Here is a 20,508-nt window from a genome sequence, read left to right on the forward strand (position 1 = left end):
ATAGAGGCCCAAGAGCAGCTTTCCCATCTCTCAATTATTAAGGTTCCTTCCAAATTGAAATCCTATGATCCCATAAAATATGATATTTTTCAAATGACTAAACATGAGTTTGACCTATCATTGAAGACCCCGCAATATGTCATGTGAGTTACAGTGAAAATAATCTATAATTACTAGGCTGACCCAGTTATAAATTGTACTTCCTCTTCTCCATATGGAATCTGTATAAAACTCATGCTCAACCAATAATATTGTTTTTCACTGAGCCATGTGTTTTAAATATATAGACACGTGCATATGTGTATAATATATGCACATACATATGCATATGTGTGCATACACATGTATATACACACAGAAATAGACTGACAGGGGCTGGACCTGTGATCTCATTGGTATAAGGAATTTGCAGATGAGGTGTAGGTTGACACTTTTTTTTTGCAACTTCTAGCCTTATAAAGTCGACTAGAACATCAGAGAGGTTAACTGACTTGTCTAATATGTGTCAGAGGTAGGATTCAAACTCAAGTCTTTCTGGCTTAAGGAGCAGCTCTCTTTCTACTATGTTATACTACCTTATGCATGCATGCATGTATAGGATGTTCTAAAGTCTCAGTGTAGTTTTAAGCTTTTAGAGCTTAAAACTGAAAAGTTTAAAACTGCACTAAGACTTTTGGGACATCTTTTGTTTGTATGTGACTGAATAAAGCATATCTATCTATCTGCATATATATATATACATATCTATCTCTCTCTATATTTATATATATGCAAGTGCATTTGTATCTATCTCTCTATATTTATACAGAGAGATAGACATAAATACACTTGTATATGTATCTATACACTTATATATGTGTATGTCTCCTTTAAATATAAATATCCTATATATTTAAGCTTTACATTTGAAATCTAAATAAATATTTAGAATATAAATACATCTATATCTGGGTGCCTGGAGAAAGAAATGGCAAACCACTCTAGTATCTCTGCCAAGAAAACCCTAAATGGGGTCACAGTGAGTTGGAAATGATTGAAAAGTGACTTAGCAACAACAAATATCTGAGTGCATATATATGATAAAGATATAATTTGTGGCAAATCTTTCAGGGATAGCCTATATTCAGATTCCTGAATATAGTTTCCTATTTATTATCTTATGTTGTAAAAAAATTGTTTCTCGTTAAAATGGAACTTTCAAAGATATCCTCATAAGATATACTCCAAAGAGTCAATTTTTACCCTATTAACCATTTCTTAATATTTATTCTCATTATTTTTAAGGATTTTAAAATATAAACTTTTTCTTTTTTGGTGCTTTACTTTTTTTGTCTTTGTACCCCCAGTCTCTGGCATAGTGCCTCGCATGCAACAGATGCTTAATAAATGTTTGTTATTATTTAATTTATTCACATTCAAAGCAGTACCTTTGTCAACAACGAAGTTGGTGGCACAGTAGATAGAGAACTGAGCCTGAAATCCAAAAGGTTCGAGTTCAAATCTAGCCTCAGACAATTATGAGTTACGTGACCCTGGGCAAATGACTTAACCTCTGTTTGACTCTACTGTAAAATGGTGATAATAACAGCATCTACTTTTCAAGGTTGCTGTGAGGATCAAATGAAATAATATTGGTAAAAAGTGTTTAATATGGTATCTGAAACATAGTAGGTAATATCTCTATGTCTGTAATCTATATGTATGTATATATTTATTCCCTTCCCCCTTCCCTTTCCTTTAAAATATTGGGTAAAATAATCAATAAATCAATAAGTATTTATTAAGCACCTACTATGTTCCAGGCACTTTGCTAAGCACTGGGGATACAAAAAGAGGTAAAAGATAGTCCCTGCCCTCAAGGAGCTTCCAATCTAATAAGGGAACCATGTAAACAAATATATACAAAGCAAGCTATATACAGGATAAATAGGAAATAAGTGACAGAAGGAAGACACTGGAAAATATTAATAAAATTCTTTTTATTTGTTTAAATAGTAATTTATTTTTCACTTGCATGGTTAGACCATATTTTAGTAGAAGAGAAAACTTGTACACATCATGTAGAAACACTCTTTTAAAATACTTTTTTCAGAAAAAAAGGTGTGAAAATGCCAAGTTAGACATCCAAGGCTCAGAGAAAAACATGTTTAGATCAGCATTAGAGGAAGAGACTGGAATCAGCTTCCATTTACAACCCCATTTCTTTGAGATCTTTCATAAGGGACCTTGCATATTATATCAGAGTCTTCCCCTTCATGGCCAAGACAGCTGAGACCAGAAGAAGGAAATGACTTGCCTAAAGCCACACGACTAATAATCTGAAATACGATTCTTATATCAAGTTTGGTAACTCTGCATAACACCATTCTGGGTATGGCATCAATGGATCAAATGAACTTTTCATTCATTCATTCATTTATTTATTTTAAGCATCTTCTAAGTGACAGGCACTATGCTAAATGCTGGGAATATAAGGACAAAAATAAAGCCATCCCCTGCCATTGAGGAGTTTTCATTCTGTTAGGTCTTCATTGGAATTGTATAGTTGTTAGATTTAATAATCATAGCTACTGTTTAGCACTTCAAGATTTTAAAGGTGCTTTACAACTAGTATCTCATTTGATCTTTCACAATAGTCCTGTGATATAGGTGCTGTTACTCCGTTTTACCAATGAGGAAAGTGAGACAGAGGTTAGGTGACTTGTCCGGGGTCATACAGCTAGTAAATGTCTGAGACAAGATTTGAACTCATCTTCCTTACTACAAGTTCAGAGTCATACCACACAGTTGTTGATAAATTCTTTGCTCTTAAACCCAAAGAAACAGTTTTAAACATGTAGCATATGACACAATTACTCTGAAAGCAAGGGACGGGACTAGGAAGGAAAACAAATAAAAATAGAGATATTATCAAGGAATAAGAAAAACTACTTGTCAACTAATTATATAATATTTATGAGTCCTGGTTGGTTGGATGTTGTCCTTAATTCTTGAAGAGGACCAAGATGACATCACTTTGTGGGAGTGAAGGTGCAATCTGCCTGACTGTGACTGATCAGAGCAATATCTACTCAGAAGACTCTACCACAGTTTGGGCACAAATAGTCCATATGAACATTTGGATTAGATATATCTCTAAATTTGCACATCTCATGTTTCTTTTGAGTTACTGCAATTTTGCTTTGCTCATAGAGCACAGTGCATTTTTGGATGTGGGCATGTCATGCTGGGCTTTACAAGTCCTGGGCAATTGTGGTCAGATTAAGTGTTACTATAGTGTTAAGATATTGTGAAAAGATTTCTGCATTTGAAATCAGAAGACCTGGGTTTCAATTTTGACTCAGGGATGGGAGAAAGTGTGGTATCATGGTAGGAGTGTTAGATCTTGAGAAAGAATCTCTGGTTTTGTGTCCTGGTTATTTTCTTTTCTATCTGTGGAAACTTGGTCAAGCCAGTTAGCTTCTCTGAACCTCAGTTTCCCCATTTGTAAAATGAGTGATTTTGATACTAATGGCCTTTAAGGTCCCTTCCAGCTCTAAATCTATAATCTAAATTATACAAGATACTGCATCTTCCATCTCTGGACATTTGTGCTGGTTGTCCCTGATGGCTGGACTTCTCTCCTTCCTGATCTCTGGCTACTGGTATTCTGAGCTTCTTTCAATTCCCTGTTAAAACATTGCTTTCTACAAGAAAATCTTTCCCTGATACTCTTACTGCTAGTGATCTCCATGTCGATTATCTCCAATTTATAATTTACATATCTGGTTTGTATGTAGTTTTTAAAAAATTGTTATCATTATCATGTTGCCTTCCTCATTAGACTGTGAGCTCTTTGAGAACAAATACTATCTTTTGTTTTTCTTTGTGTCCCTAGAAATTAGCACCATGCCTGGCACAGAGTAATTGCTTAATAAATGGTTTTTGACTGCCTGACAATAACTGAGACTTTGGTCAAATGACTGCTCCTCTATGAGTCTCAGTTTTCTCTTTTCTAAAAGGAGGAAGTTGTACTAGAGGATTTCTAAGATCCTTTCCAGATTTATTTCTTATGATTATGTCATTTCAGGTAATTTAAGTCATATTCCTTAAGTATACTAAATTATTATAATACACACACACACACCACACACACACAAAGTGCCACAAAAATCTTCGAGCAATTTTAACCTTTAATGGCTTAAAACTGCACTAAGTATTTTGAAACTCTCTCTCTCTCTGTGTCTCTCTGTCTCTCTGTCTCTCTCTCTGTCCTGTCTCTATTTCTCCTTTCTCTCTTATGTCTTTCCTTCTTTCTCTCTCTCTTTGCCCCCTCTTTCTTCCTCCCCATTTCCCTTCCTATCTCTTTCTTTCTCTTTCTCTTTTTATTTTTGTCTCTTATCACCCATATGTATATATGTATGCATGTATATATATTTGAAAGGGCGCTCTCCAAAGTTATTCATAATCTCTTAACTGATTATCATATTTGATGATCTTTTCTCAATCCTCATCCTACTTGAGCTCTCTGTTGCATTTAATACAGTTCACCAACATCTTCCCCTAGATAACCCCCAAAAAAGTCCTACAAGAAAAAGAAAGATCTTAGATATATAGATTATTAATGGAAGTATTTTTTGTGGTAGCAAAGTGGAAACATATGGGTGCCCATTGATCAGGGAATGGCTGTTCAAATTGTGGTTATGAATATAATGGAATTACAGTAAGAAGTGACAAATATGAGGAATTCATAGATAAATGGGAAACTGTATGCATTGATTTATAGCAAAACAGAGCCAGAAGAACCATACATACAATGACTTTGATAATGTAAAAGTTTTTTACACTATAATTGATTGATTTGGAGTGCAAATCACCCATTGCATTGATTAAAGGTCTGATGTTTGTTGCTGTTGTTTTCACATATAGATATAGATATTTGTATTATCCATATATATCTATTTATCTAATCTTGGCAAATATTATAGCTGGACTCAGACTGGAATCAAGAGGAAGAGGACAAATTATAGTCACATTTTAGAAGTTGTGTAGTGCTTTTAATGACCTCTGGCTTTCCTCTGAAACAAACAAAAAAAGCTATTTTTTAATGTTAACATTTTTCTTGTGATTGTACATAGCTATGACTCATTAAATGCCATAGATTCCAAATAATTGAAATATCAGGTCACCAAAAAGGCAATGGTGGTTACAATAATGAATGTACCCAATGAAAGGTATTATAAATATAATAAAAGAGATATGTCATGGGGAATAGAGATGGGCTGGTTCTGTGCAAAAGTAAGGGATAAGTAATATACAATCTATGTTCCACAGGGATACCTACACAGTATTGAGACCCAGAAGAATGTCCAGGGATGTCAAGCAGCCACTCCTAAGGAGAATGTATGGGAAGAACATGGACAAGAGTCACATATAATAGAATGTATGAATGAGTTGTGGCATGTATCATTTGAAAAAGTACCTATAGTGATGAGATCACAAACACATTGAAGTTTCAAAGAGGTATCTTTTAAAATATTATTTACTTGTTTATTTCAAATATCTTTTAAACATTTTTTGAGTTTCAAATTCTTTCTCTTTCCAGTTCCTCTCTCACCTATTGAGAAGGCAAGCAATGTCATATCAATTATACATGTGACATCATTCAAAACATATTTCCACATTATCCATGTTGCAAAAACAAAACAAAACAAAACAAAAACAACCCAAAACCAAGAAAAATGAAGAAGGTGAAAAAGTATACTTCAGTTTGGACTGAATTCATCAGTTCTTTCTCTGGAGGTAGATAACATTTTGGAATTATCTTAGATCATTATATTGAGCAAAATAGTCAAGTCTTTCACAATTGATTTTCAATACAATATTGCAGTTTCAGTGTACTACATTCATGTGGTTCTGATCTGTTCACTTTGCATCAATTCATATATTCCTTCTCAGATTTTTCTGAAACTGTTCTACTCATCGTTTCTTATAGCCCAATACAATTGTATATGACAACTTGTTCAGCCATTCCCCAATTAATGGGTATCCCCTCAATTTCCAATTTTGTCATCATAAAAAAAGATGCCACAAAAATATTTTTGGACATATAGGTCCCTTCCCCTTTCTTTGATTTCCTTGGGATACAGACCTAGTAATGGGATTGCTAAGTTACAGGGTATGCACAGTTTTATACCCCTTTGGGTATAGTTCCAAATTGTTCTCCGGAACAGTTGAACTAGTTCACAACTCCACCAATAGTGCATTAGTTATCAATTCCCCCTCCCATCCTTGAAGAAGTATTAAGCAGGAGGTAAGTAAAAATCCTACTAACCCCTGCTCTGTTCAGACAATATCCAACAAACTGTATTCAGTTCCTGACCCACATGTTAGGACAGAAATTGCTAAGCTGGAGTGTGCTTAGGAGAGGGGCTAGGATAGAGAGGCAACTCAAAGTTCTGCCATTATCATTGTCAGTGGAAGGCAATTCAACTGATTGAAATGTTTCAATTAGCAAAGAAAAGACCTGCGAGGGAGCTAGTGGTGGGGCAAAGTGACACAATTTTTTTTTCATGTTTTTGAAGTGCTGTTCTTTCGCTGAGGAATGAAATCTACTTTGCTTATCCTCAGAGGGCAGGATAAGGAGAAATAGGCAAGGTGGATTTTTAAAAATGTAAGATAAAATTTATTAATATTTAAAGCTGTTCCCAACTGGAATAGGCTGCCTCCTGATGTGGTGAATTCCTTCTTAGTGAAGATTTTTGCACAGAGACTGGTTGACTACTTGGGAGATGTCGTAGAGTTAGTTGTAGAAGAAGAGGTTAGAGTAGATTAGAGTTATCAAATGTGATCCATGCACCAACTGCATACAGACCACAACACTTCTTAGTACAGCTCATAACAGGTTAAAATGCAACTGGGAAATATTTGACAAAATGAATAAAATATAGTAAAACATGTATAATAGCAATATATGGTTTTCTAAATTAAAATGAGCCCCACAGTAACCCTTATGTCTAGTTTAGTAGGCCCCGTTTCTATTTCAGTTTGATACCATTTGACTAGATGACCCCTGAGATTCTGTCCTTCCCTGAAAGTCTATGTTACTATGACATGAAAGGTCATGGTCAAGAATTTCTGATTAAGAAAAAAAATCTCAATAAAGTGGTTTTCTGTTAAGTAGGAATTGGTAAAAATGGGATCCTATTCATGGAAGACAAATTTCTAATAAAGAATTAGAAGAAATGAACTGCCTTGGGAAATACCAAGTAGTCACTCATGGTCATAAAATCATAGAATTCTAGAACGCTATGCTTTAGTATTGAAAATAGTCTTGGAAGGGAATAGTTCTCTCAGTTCATAGATGATTTTAAGGCTCATAGTGGTAAAGCGAGCTAGGACATGAATTTGAATGCCTTGAACCAATGAAAGCAAAGAAAAAACTCAAATATGATTCATTTGATGAAAGCATGATGTAGGAGAAAAAAAAGTTGGCTTAGTGCCAGTGGTCTTGAGTTCCTCACTCATCCATGAATTTCTCTTTCCCTAAAAATGGCAGATTGTGTAGAGTACAACTACAACTGGATCTTAAAGGTTTGCCAAAGTCTGAAATTCTAGCTCATATTCTAAGTTCCCTTCAGTCTCTGATGTTCAATGTTTTTTCAAGCTCTTGTAGCGGGAGCTCCTGGAGAGCAGGGACTATGTTTTGTTTCCATTTTTGCTTTGTTTTGTTTTGGGGTGTGTGTGTGTGTGTGTGTGTGTGTGTGTATGTGTGTGTGTGTGTGTGTGTGTGTATTCCTTTTTTCTGTATCTCCCGTGTTTAGCACAACGCCTGACATTTAATAGGTGCTTAATAAGTGACTGTTGACATGAGAGTTGACTATGATCTAGATTCTAGGGCCTCTTCCATCCTTTGTCTTTTCAAGTTCCAAAAGTCTATGTCCTTTAGGATCCTTTCGGGCTCTAAAATTCCACATCCTGAGATCTCTTCTAATTGAAAGATTCCTTCTTTCTATTCTAAGGTCCCATGTGGCTTTGACATTAATACTAAGAATGAGAATGAGAATGATGATAATCATATATATGATACTTCACGTACATTACCTAATTTGATCATGATAAATCTGTGAGGAATTCACTTCAGGAAATATTATTCTCATTTTACAAATGCTGAAAATGAAGCACAGGCAGCTGCAGTACCTGGCCCATGGTTATATGACTGCTGAGTGTCAGAATGAGGATTTGAGCCCAATCAATCAACAAACATTTATTAAGCACTTGTTAAGTATGAGGTCTCTCCTAACTGCAAGTCTCATACTCTTCGTAACACTGCATTTATTTTCATTCTGCAAATTAACTATGGTCTCTTGCCGGGCTTACATTCTAGAATGCTTATGAATAAATAATTATAATTAGGTATGTATTTATATTTACTGGATCTGAGATTTTCATTGACATAGGGAACTGCTGGTGATGAATGTCCTCTTTCAATTCAGATCAGACATCTCTTTTGCAATTTATAATCTGAGAGGGTTGCCTGGGCCATCATGAGGTTGTGACTTACCCAAGGTCACACATTTAGTAAATGTCAGAAGTAGGATTAGAACCCATGCAATTAAGATCCATGCAATTTAGAACCAGTCCTAATTAAGAGGTCAGATTCTGCATCCCAATATAATTAAAGCAAAGAAGCTGCACAGAATAGTGGATGTTATAGGCTAATTCTATTAATTATATTAGGATGCAGAATCTGACCTCTTAATTAGGGCTGGTTCTAAATTGCATAGATTTTAATATCTAATTGATTAGTAGAGTAAGAGTTCATTTAAAAAATGGAGCTGAATTAGTCAGTGTAGGAGGCAGCAAAGCTTATACAGATGAAAAGAGAATCATCTTTAACATTAACGAAAAGAATGTAGGAGGAACTAGTCAGGAATGGATTAGTAATTGTGTGTAGACCGCAAAATGTGACACTGTAGTCAGGGGCAATTTGAATAAGAAGTTTGAGTTCTGAAGAAAGAAAGAAAAGTTAGGCAGTTATACGAAGGGCAACTCTAAAAGCAAGTTATGGCATCATATTGCTATGGAAAATAGATGGCCCCCACCCCAAACTTCTCTTGCATTCTAAAGTATTTCCCTATAGACCTTTTTACTGTTATATAAGGTAAATGGAGTATGGTAGATATCTTTCTAGATGCCAGCGATTACTAGTTTAAAAGCACCAGACACATCAATTGACACAAAAATCTGCTTGATCCTTTGAAATATTCTTAAAATTCCAGTCTTCTACTAAAGGCAAACAAGTAGGAAAACAATGTCTAACCATTCTGGTACTTAGAAAAGCAACATAAAAACAAATCAACTTTTAAGGATGAGTTTAGTGGGCAGTAAAGAAAGACCTTAGAAAGTGACCACAAGGCCTTATGGGGAGGCAGCAAGAGGAAACTGCACTTTGAGGGCAGCGGGAGGAGGATAAGAGGGACAGAGACCCTGGTACTCTACAAAGAGAGTACCTCTACATAGAGGAAGGAGAAACTGAGGGCTTGTCCAGGGAAGAGCTCAAGTGGGGTACAGCTGAATGAGGAAAGATGTCAGAAGGCAGGGAAGCAATCACCTTATAGATTTTTTTTTCTAACAGGTACTAAGTTCAGTTATTCCTATTTGATGAAAGAATACAAGGGCTCTCAGCATCTTCTAAATTTTAACACTTGGGGGCAAATCTCTTGTCACTCCACTTTAGTTGCAGCTTTGGGTTCTAGACCTGCAGGGATTACTCAACACATATTTGCTGAGTTGAATTGGCAACTCCATTGTGGTTTGTTCTAAAAATGTTACTGACCTTGGATGCAACATGGTGTTACAATGGCCATGTACTTTGTGGTTCATAGGATTTTGAGCTGGAGGGTACCTTAGAGACCAACTAGTACATCTCTGTGACTGTATCAAATTCAGACATTCCTGGGAGATTGTGTCAGTCTGATTTGGTATACGATGTTAGGGCTAGAAAGGGCTTTGAATCATGGAACATGAAATATCAGGACTAGAAGAGATCTTAGATGAGTGAATACTGAATACTAGAGTTGAATACCAGTAAGTGGAATATCCAATTCACTCATTGACAAGATAAGGAAAATGAAGTCTTAAAAGGTTAAGTTATATGCCCAAGATCACACAATTGTTAAGTAGCAGAGTCATGACTTGAACTTAGGTCTGTGTACTGCATATCCAGTGTTCTTCCCTATACCATGCTGTATTGTAGGGTGCCAGACTGGTCCTATAGGAGTCATGATTTGAGAATGCACATCTGTGGTTCTGTCTTGAGTTGGACCAAATGCTGAATCTTCCCCACCCCACCCCACCCCACCCCCGTTTAAATCAGAATTTATTTAACAATTATTAAGACTTTATTATTTGCAATGTAAATTAAAAAAATAATTATTTACTCTGCATGGTAAAGAAAACTTTATGAGAAAGGTCAGGGTCATGTCCTATTATCAAATGAGGAAACTAAAGATCACTATCAGTGTCACACAGGAAGTCACAGAATTGTATAAACAAATGAAAATGATATCCATATTTTAATGCATTGCAAGAATTAATTCACTATAATATGCATGTGCTTGGTTTCAAATTTTTAATGGACTAGAAAGTGAGGATAATTAAGATATTATTTGACTAGAATAAAAGTTAACTATCTAGGCTTCTCTGATCATCTCTTCTTTTAGAAAAAAATTAATAAAGCAGCATAGTGTAGTCATTGGATAGAAGACTGGCCTTGGTGTTAGGAAGACCTGGGTTTGAGTCCTGCTTCTGACGCATAATGGCAGTGGGACCCTGGACACATCACTTAACCTCTCAGAGTTTTAGGCTACTTTCTAAAACTGTCACTTTCAGAACAGGTGCTGTTTGGCACCGGAAACTCTACATTGAAGAAATCAAATACAACTTGAAAATGATTTATTGTTGGCTTTTGTTTTTATAAGGCAGTCATTTCCCCTTAACCAAGTCCACCAACAACCTTTCCATTGAGCCCTTCTTTTTAATGAAGAAAATCATTTGGATAAGCTATGCCTGATTGTATTCCACACCCATAGTCCACTCACCCCTAGTGAAATTAACAGACCACACCTGATAAAGTATACAACATTGGTAGTCACCCACTTTTCTATTGAGAGGAAGGAAGAGTGTTTTATCATTAGTTCATCAGGAGGAAGATTGGTTATTACAATTAATCAGAATGACTACCTTATAGTTTTGTTTTTGCTTATGTTACAGTAGTTGTATTCTATATTGTTTTATTGATTCTGATTATTTTACTACACATTCGTTTATACAATTCTTTCCAAGTTTCTTTGAATTCCTCATATTTGATTGCTATTTGTAGCACAATAATTACAATTATTCAACCATTCCAATCCATGGTCATTCATTTTATTTCTTTTTTTTTTTAGTGCAAGAATTTTTGTGCTGGAGTTGTAGTTAGAGTATCTGGGTTCTTAAGCCCATAGTGGGATTTAGATTTGTGAGGGACTTTAGACAACAATTAGTCTACTCCTGCTCATTTTATGGGTAAGAGACCTTAGGCCAAGAGAGTTGAAGTGTAAACTATATTTATATATGTATGTATGTGTAAATATATGTATACATACATATGAGTTAATTATCTCAGTGTTTCTTTCCATCATCACAGTGTATAATAAATAAACAATAATAAATTTCCTCATAATAAACTAGGGAAAAGGGGAAGGGGGACTTCCAGCTGGAGCCATACCATTTATATTTGGGGCCATGATGCAGTGTGGTTATGGTTCTAAACTAGAAGGGGTCATAGAGTTTACTTCGTCCTATCCTTTACCTTAAGGAGGCATCTAGATGGCTCAGTAGATAGAACATTGGGTCTGGAGTCAGGAAGACCTGAGTTCAAATCCAGCATCAGCCACTTACTAGCCTTATGACCCTGGGCAAGTTACTTAATCTCTGTTTGCCTACATCCACTGGAGAAGGAAATGGCAAGCCACTTCAGTATTTTTGCCAAGCAACCCCAAGGACAATATTGGTGTGCTATGGTCCATGGGGGTAATGAAGAGTTGCACACAACTGAATGACTGAACAACATCCTTTACCTTAATGTCTCTGAAAAAAGGGATGTGAGTAGGAATTAGTGAGGGCAGAGCCTCTGTGTTCATATCTTTTCCTCCTGAAAGAGAGCTTAGGTAATGGAAAACATAAGGCTTTCATATCCCAAGATGATTCCTCTTGCTGCTAGGTACAATCATGGGGAAAATGACTTAGTCAAGATCACATAGGAAATGAATTCTGGAGAGGGGATAGAGAATATTAGAAGGTATTAGTGTTAGAAGGCAGCTTACTTCATTTCAGTGTGTAAGTAGCACCCTCCTAGACCTCAACAAGAGAAAATACTGATTAATTTATAGTCTTTGCTATATGCATAGCTAAAATAATGTCCTTGTATCTTCCATGTAGCTGTCTTTGTCACCCATCGTCTTCTCATTTAAAGTTGAATTGTGGTTGAGGAAGTGCTTGGGTGACTTCTTTCTTCTCAGACTCAGCAGGAAGAGGTGGAGGGAGAAAGGGAGAGCACTGGAGTCCCAACCCTGAATTCTGAGTCCTACCTGCTATTTACCATCTGTGGGACTTGGAACTCATCATTGCCATCTCTCTCCTATGTAAGATGAAGGAGTTAGACCACTAGATGATACTGCTTCCAAGCCTAAATATTACTATCCTGGCTGGAACAAACATCAAGAAAAATGTCTCTCCAACCTGTGTGGTGAGGGGATCCCAAGTTAGGCATTTCCCTCAACTAAAGCTTTGTTGATTATAATTTTCATATGGATTCCTTCTTACTAGAACCTGAGTGAGGACTGCTGAAACATCTCATTCAGGCACCACAGTCAGAGTATAGGCTGGTTAACTGATACAATCAATCCTATCTTGGTGAGGACTAGTAACACAGGATAAGGAAAAGATCATGAGTTTAGGAGTCATCTGGTGGAAACTACTGGGTTTGGATCCACAGGACCTGGTGTGAGTCTTGGCTCTGCTACTTATTACCTGTGAGACACTGGACAAATCACTTTATCCCTAAGGTATTTAACCTAGAGCAATCAATCAATCAATCAACAAGCACATATTAAACATCTCATGTGCCAAGATCAGTGTAAGGGTCTGGGAATACAAAATAAAAAAATGAAATAGTCTTTGTTCTCAAGGAGATTACATTCAATTAGTGATTTATAAGGTCTTTTCTAGCTTTAAATCCTGTGTTTCTATAAGTTACACAAGTCTTGGCTTTACCTCTTAACTAGCTATGTGACCTTGGACAAGTAATTTCACCTTACCAAACCATAGTTTCCTCATCTGTAAAATGGTCATAATTATATTTATATTGTCTACCCCCACTCCCAGGCTGTTGTGAGTAAAGTACTTTGTAAATTGTAGAGGCTCTCTATTTAATTATTTTCTGTTATTTTCCTCTACTACATGCTATACCAAGATAGGATCTGAACTAGCAATAGCAACAACGACAACAACAACAACCACAACAAAAGTAAACAAACAAATAAAAAGCACTTTTTATTCATCAGCAAAACCTGAGGGAACTCTTTTATATAATCGTAGAGCTAGAAGGGTCTTTAAGGGATATTTAATTCAACCTGTATCTGAGGAGGAATCCCTTCTATAGATCCTTGACAAGTGGACATCCAGTCTCTGCTTAAAGACTTTCAGTGATAGGGAACTCACTACCTCTTAAGGGAGGCATTCCAGGTTTGGACAACTTTGAGTATTAGGAAATTTTTCCCTGTACTCAACCAAACTCAGCCTCCCTACTACTTCCTCTTATTTCATCCTACCTGTCATCTCTGGAGCTCTCTCTCTGCATGGTATGCAGATTTTATTAGCACAGGACCCAAATGTTTTGACTGCACTGCTAATTGAGCCCAGAATATAACCAAAGCAGGTTGGAAAATGCATTTTCTCTCTTACCAATTTATGCTCTTTGATTTGGAAGATACATCATTCCCCCTCCACCCTTTTTTTTTCTTTTGGAAACAACAGACACCCAACATATGGCCCACTTACAGGTGTGGTTAGACATTTCCAAATTGAAATATTTTGGTTCAATGAGGAGTTGAACAGATTGGGAACTGGAGATTGTGAATTCAATTCATCCTTTGAGTAATTTGTTTTTGGCTTCAGGAGCTTCCTTGAGTCCCAGCTAACACCCTATCTTCTATAAGAAAGAGGCCTTTCCTGATCCCCTTTCTAGTGATTTCCATCTGTTATTTCCAATTTATTATGTCTATTGCTTGTACATAGCTGTTTATATGTTGTCTCTCCACTAGACTCTGACCCCCTTGACAGTAGGAACTATCTTTTGCCTTTCTTTATATTCCCAGAGCTTAGCACAGTGCCTGGCACATAGAAGGTACTTCATAAATATTTGTTGACTTAACATTTTATAATCTGGAACTTCTGTGTTTTAATGGATTCTAGGTCTCATCTGGTGGGCGCTTTGCTGGTGCAGATCACAACCCTCTCATACCTTCTCATTTTATAATATTGTTATCTTTGTGAATAGCTTATACAAATCAAGCATCCAGCTGGAGCCCTTACTCTATTTCATGGAGATTAGTGTGATATTGGTCTCTCCTGCTATTCCTTGCTCTCACTATATGAAATAGTGGCCTCCTTTTCATACAATACATTTGCTTGATGATGTCTGTGATGGGTCCATAATGATGTCTATGATACTTAAATTCTTTATACCTCATTTTCTCAAGGTGTAAAAGAGGAAAATAGTGAGAGTTGTCATTTATCTACTTCTCAAAGGCATAATAAAAATAGCCTTCCTTGTCTTTATTCAAGAGACTTTCTGGGAAAGCTAGGTTTTTAAGCAGAGTGGTAGATATGTGGGATGGTGGAGCCAAGATGGCGGAGTAAAAGCAGTGTCTTGCTTGAGCTCTCCCACAAACACCTCCAAATACCTATAAAAATGGCTCTAAACAAATTCTAAAGCAGAAGAACCCACAAAAAGATGGAATGAAACAAATTTCCAGCCCAAGACAACCTGGATGGTTGATTGGAAAGGTATATTGTGCTGGGCTGGGAGAGGAGTGTAGTTCAGCGTGGGTGCGCAGGCTGCAGAGAACCTGGAGCAGGCCTCAGAGGACTGAATTGCTGGCAGCTGTGGTGGATTCTAGACTTCTTAACCCATGAATGCCAAAGACACCTTAGCAAATCAGTGGGAAAAGTCTGTGTCTGTGGTGAGAAAGAGAAGCGCGGTAGTCCCAGCTCCAGTTCTCAAGCCTGGCCCGGGGGTGGTGGCTGCTTCCTGAGTTTCTGACCCACAGACAGAGGGGAAATTGAGTGACTGATCAGAGGGTGATTGCAGAGATCTCCTTGCTGGTGCAGGATTCTTTTGCTTTGTCCGTGCTTGGATCTGGGTCACAGTTCTGGGTGATGGTACTGGGGCAAGGAGGAGCACTGGTGTGGTGGAGCTTGTAGTGGCAGTGGAGAGGAAATCCTCCTCACAGTTCCAAGACAGAAAAGAGTGCTTGTGGTTGCTCAAAGACCAGAGCACAGGCCAGGAAAGAAGTAAACACCTTGCCCTTGATCATAGCACCTTGGAAGAACTGAAAGTTTACAGGTCCCTAGAAGTATCTCTGAAAATAGTTGCACAGAACCCTAAAGCTTGGGACAGTACATTCTCCATAGTGGAAACAGACCCCTACCTTAATGAAGAGTTTATAACTCAAGTAATTGGCTGGGATCATGAGTAAGCAGAGCAAAAAGAGTCAGACTATAGAATCTTACTTTGGTGAGAAAGAAGATCAAAACATACAATCAGAAGAAGACAACACAGTCAAAGCTCCTACATCCAAAGGCTTCAAGAAAAATGTGAATTAGTTCCAGGCCATGGAAGAGTTCCAAAAAGATTTTGAGAAGCAAGAAAAAGAAGAAGAGGAAAAACTGAGAGTGATGCAAGAATATCATGAAAAAACAAGTCAACAGCTTGCTAAGGGAGACTCAAAAAAATACTGAAGAAAATAACACCTTAAAAAATAGCTTAACCCAAATGGCAAAAGAGATCCAAAATGACAATGAGGAGAAAAATGCCCTAAAAAGCAAAATTGGCCAAATGGAAAAGGAAGTCCAAAAGATTACTGAAGAAAATACTTCCTTAAAAATTAGAATGGAGCAATTGGAAGCTAGTGACTTTATGAGAAATCAAGACATTGTAAAACATATCCAAAAGAATGAAAAAAATAGAAGAGAATGTGAAATATCTCATTGGAAAAACAACTGACCTGGAAAATAGATCTAGGAGAGAGAATTTAAAAATGATTGGACTTTATGAAAGCCATGATCAAAAAAAGAGCCTAGACATCATCTTTCAAGAAATGATCAAGGAAAACTGCCCTGATATTTTAGAACCAGAGAGCAAAACAGAAATTGAAAGAATCCACTGATCACCTCCTGAAAGAGATCCCCAAAAGAAAACTCCTAGGAATATTGTAGCCAAAGTCCAGAGTTCCCAGGTCAAGGAGAAAATATTGCAAGCAGCCAGAAAGAAAAAACTCAAGTATTGTGGAAACACAATCAGGATAACACAAGATTTAGCTGCTTCTACATTAAGGGACTGGAGGGCATGGAATATAATATTCCTGAGGTCAAAGGAGATAGGATTACAACCAAGAATCACCTACCCAGCAAAACTGAGTATAATCCTTCAGGGTAAAAAATGGTCATTCAGTGAAACAGGGGACTTTTAAGCATTCTTCATGAAAAGACTAGAGCTATATAGAAAATTTGACTTTCAAATACAATACTCAAGTGAAACATGAAGAGGTAAACAGGAAAGAGAAATCATAAGAGATTTTTTAAGGTTGAGCTGTTTACATTCCTGCATGGAAAGATGATATTTGTAACTCATGAGTCCTTTGTCAATATTGGGGTAGTGGGAGGGAAACATTATATGTATCTATAGATAGATAGATAGATAGATAGAAGGCACAGGGTGAGTTGAAGATGAAGGGGTGATATCTGGAAAATAAAATCAAGGGGTGAGAGAGGAATACTGGGAGAGGGAGAAAGGGAGAGGTAGAATGGGGTAAATTATCTCACATGAAACAGACAAGAAAAGGCTTTTGCAGTGGAACAGAAATGGGGGAAAGTGAGAGGGAATGAGTGAATCTTATTCTCATAGGATTTGGCTTAAGGAGGGAATAACATACACAATGGAGTATGGAAATCTATCTTACCCTACAGGAAAATAAGGGGGGAAGGGGACAAGAGAGCAGGGGGATGATAGAGGGGAGGGCAGATTGGGGGAGGGGATATCAGAAGCAAACACTTCTGAGGAGGGACAGGGCCAAAAGAGAGTAAAATAAATGGTGGACGGGATAGGATGAAGGGAAATATACTTAGTTTTTCACAACATGACTACTATGGAAATGTTTTGCATGACTACACATATATACCCTGTATTGAGTTGCTTGCCTTTTCAATGAGGGTGGGTGGGGAGAGAGGAAGGGAGAAAATTTGTAACCCAAAGTTTTAAAAACATATGTTAAAAAAATTTAAAAAAAATTGTTTTCACATGCAACTGGGAAATAAGGAATATAAGAAATGGGGTATTGACATATATCCTGCCCTACAGGAAAATAGAAAGGGTGGGGGATAAGAGAAAGAGGGGAGAGATAGAAGGGAGGGCAGATTAGGGGAAGGGGTATACAGAATGCATGCCATCTTGGAGTGGGGGAAGGGATGAGATGGGGAGAAAATTTGGAACTCAAAACCTTGAGGAAGTGAATGTTGAAAACTAAAAATAAATAAATTTTAAAAAATGTCAAAACAGTGTGGTAGATATGTGATTTAAAATTTTTTAAACATTTATTTCATTAAATATTTCCCAATTACATGTTAAAAATTTTTTAACAATCATTTTTAAGGATTTTGAGTTCCAAATTCTCTTGTCCCTCCTGCCCCTTCCCCCTCCTTGATAAGGCAAACAATTTGATATCAGTTATACAAATGAAGTCATGCAAAACATATTTCCATATTATCCATGTTACAAAAGAAAACAGACAAAAAATAAAACAAGAAAAATAAAGTTAAAAAAGTATATTTCAAGCTGTATTCAGAATTCATCAGTTATCTTTCTGAAGGTAGAGTGCATTCTTCATCATGGATCCTTTGGAATTGTCTTGGATCATTGCTTTAATCAGAGTAGCTAAAACTTTCACAGTTGATCATCCTTAAAATGTTGCTGTTACTGTGTGTGATATTCTCCTGGTTTTGCTCACTTCACTTTGCATCATTCACATAAATCTTCCCAGATTTTTCTGAAATCGTCCTGCTTGTCATTTCTTGTAGCACAATAGTATTCCATTAAAATCATATACCACAGCTTGTTCAGCCATTCTCCAATTGATGGACATGCCCTCATTTTCCAATTTTGCTGCTACAAAAAGAACTGTCATAAATATTTTTGTACAAATAAGTCCTTTTCCCTTTCTTTTGACCTCTTTGGGATACAGACCTGTTAGTGGTGCTGGGTCAAAGGATATAGAGTTTTATAGTTCTTTGGGTATAGTTAGAAATTGTTCTCCAGTATGGTTGAACCAGTTTACAACTACACCAACAGCACACTAGTGTACTTATTTTTCCCTCTAGCATTTGCCATTTTCCTTTTCTGTCATATTAACCAACATGAGAGTTGTGAGATGGTATCTCAGAATTATTTGAATTTGTATTTCTCTAATCAGGAGTGATTTAGATAATTTTTCCATGACTCTTTTTTTTTTTTTTTTGGCAATTGGAGTTAAGTGACTTGCCCAGGGTCACACAGCTAGTTAAGTGTCAAGTGTTTGGTCTGAGGTCAGATTTGAACTCAGGCATTCCTGACTTCAGGGTCAGTGCTCTATCCACTGCGCCATCTAGCTGCCCCCTCCATGACTCTAGATAGCTTTGACTTCTTCTGAAAATTGCCTGTTCATTTTCTTTGACCATTTATAAACTGGGAAATGACTCTTATTTTTATAAATTTGTTTCAGCTACCTATGTATTTGAGAAATGAGGCTTTTATCAAAGAAACTGGCTGTAAAACTTTACCCCCATTTTCCCATTGTTCTCCTAATTTTAGCTGCATTAGTTTTGCTTATGCAAAAATTAAAAAAAAAATTTTTTTGTAATCAAAATTACCTATTTTACCTCCTGTGATCTTCTCTGTCTCTTGATTGGTCATAAACTCTTTTCTTTGCCATAGATCTGACAGGTACATTTTCTTATGATTTTCTAGTTTACTTATGATATCACCCTTTATGTTCAATCATTTATCTGTCTTGACCTTATTTTGGTATACAGTGTGAGACGCTGGTCTATGCCTAATTTTTGCCAAACTGCTTTCCAATTTTCCCAGCAATTTCTGTCAAAAGTTGAGTTCTTACCCCAAAAGCTTGGATCTCTGGGTTTATCAAACACTAGATTACTATGGTTATTTACTACTGTATGTTGTATACCTAATCTATTCCACTGATCTACCACTTTATTTCTTAGCTAGTACCAGATTCTTTTGATGATTAGGTAGATATTAGTCATCATTTTAAGAAAGGCTCCATTTATTCCTATGCTATCTAGTGTTTTTAGTAGGAAGGAGTATTGCATTTTGTCAAAGGCTTTTTCTGAATCTATTGAGATAATCTGAAATTATACTGTATGTGTACAGTATAGCTAATATACTAACTACAAGTAATTATCAAATATACACAAAATTGTTTCAGAGAGGCAAGGCTACTAATTGGGGAGGACCAGGAAAGGCTTGTCTTAGGTTGTGGTATCTGAGCTGAACCTTGAATGGAGCTAGGGATTTCAAGAAGTAAAGATAAGGAAAGAGTGAATCCTAGGCATGGGGTTCAGCCTGTGCCAACATGGAGAAGGGCTCACATTCTGCCTTTGACACTGATTAGATACATGATTTCATGCTAGATATTAGGACAAATTATAGAGTCGATAGAATTGACTATGTGTCTGTTATAAAAAGCCTTGCCAACTCTGGCAAATCCCATTCCAGCAACCTATTATGTACCTAATCCTTAGTTGGGTAGTTCTCAAAATGTATAGCCTCAAGAGAACATTTTGATATGTTTTAAGATCTGTGATTTCATGGGACTTCTTCCCCTGATAAATAGCCAAGAACTTCTACGTCCTAGTAGATGGATTTTGACAGTTGCTGTGGCTAAAGTCATCATTATCTAGTGGTCAATCTTGTGGAACCAAACTTCCTTGTATATGACTAGGTTGACCTTTGCAGTATAGACACACAAGGTCATTAAACCCATACTCATCTGTTCCAGTTTGCTAGGACCTCTCCTCAGGCCTACACTCACCGTGTTGTCTCTGCTCGGATGATCATTTTCACTTTCTTCCTACTGGTTACCTGGACTCTGTCCTCTGCTGTGACAGGTAATCTTTTGCCTTTTATTGCCTAAGCCAAGGCTCCACATT

Source organism: Vombatus ursinus, unplaced genomic scaffold, assembly GCF_900497805.2.
Source record: "Vombatus ursinus unplaced genomic scaffold, bare-nosed wombat genome assembly UNPS02014863.1, whole genome shotgun sequence".
Classification (NCBI taxonomy): Eukaryota; Metazoa; Chordata; class Mammalia; order Diprotodontia; family Vombatidae; genus Vombatus; species Vombatus ursinus.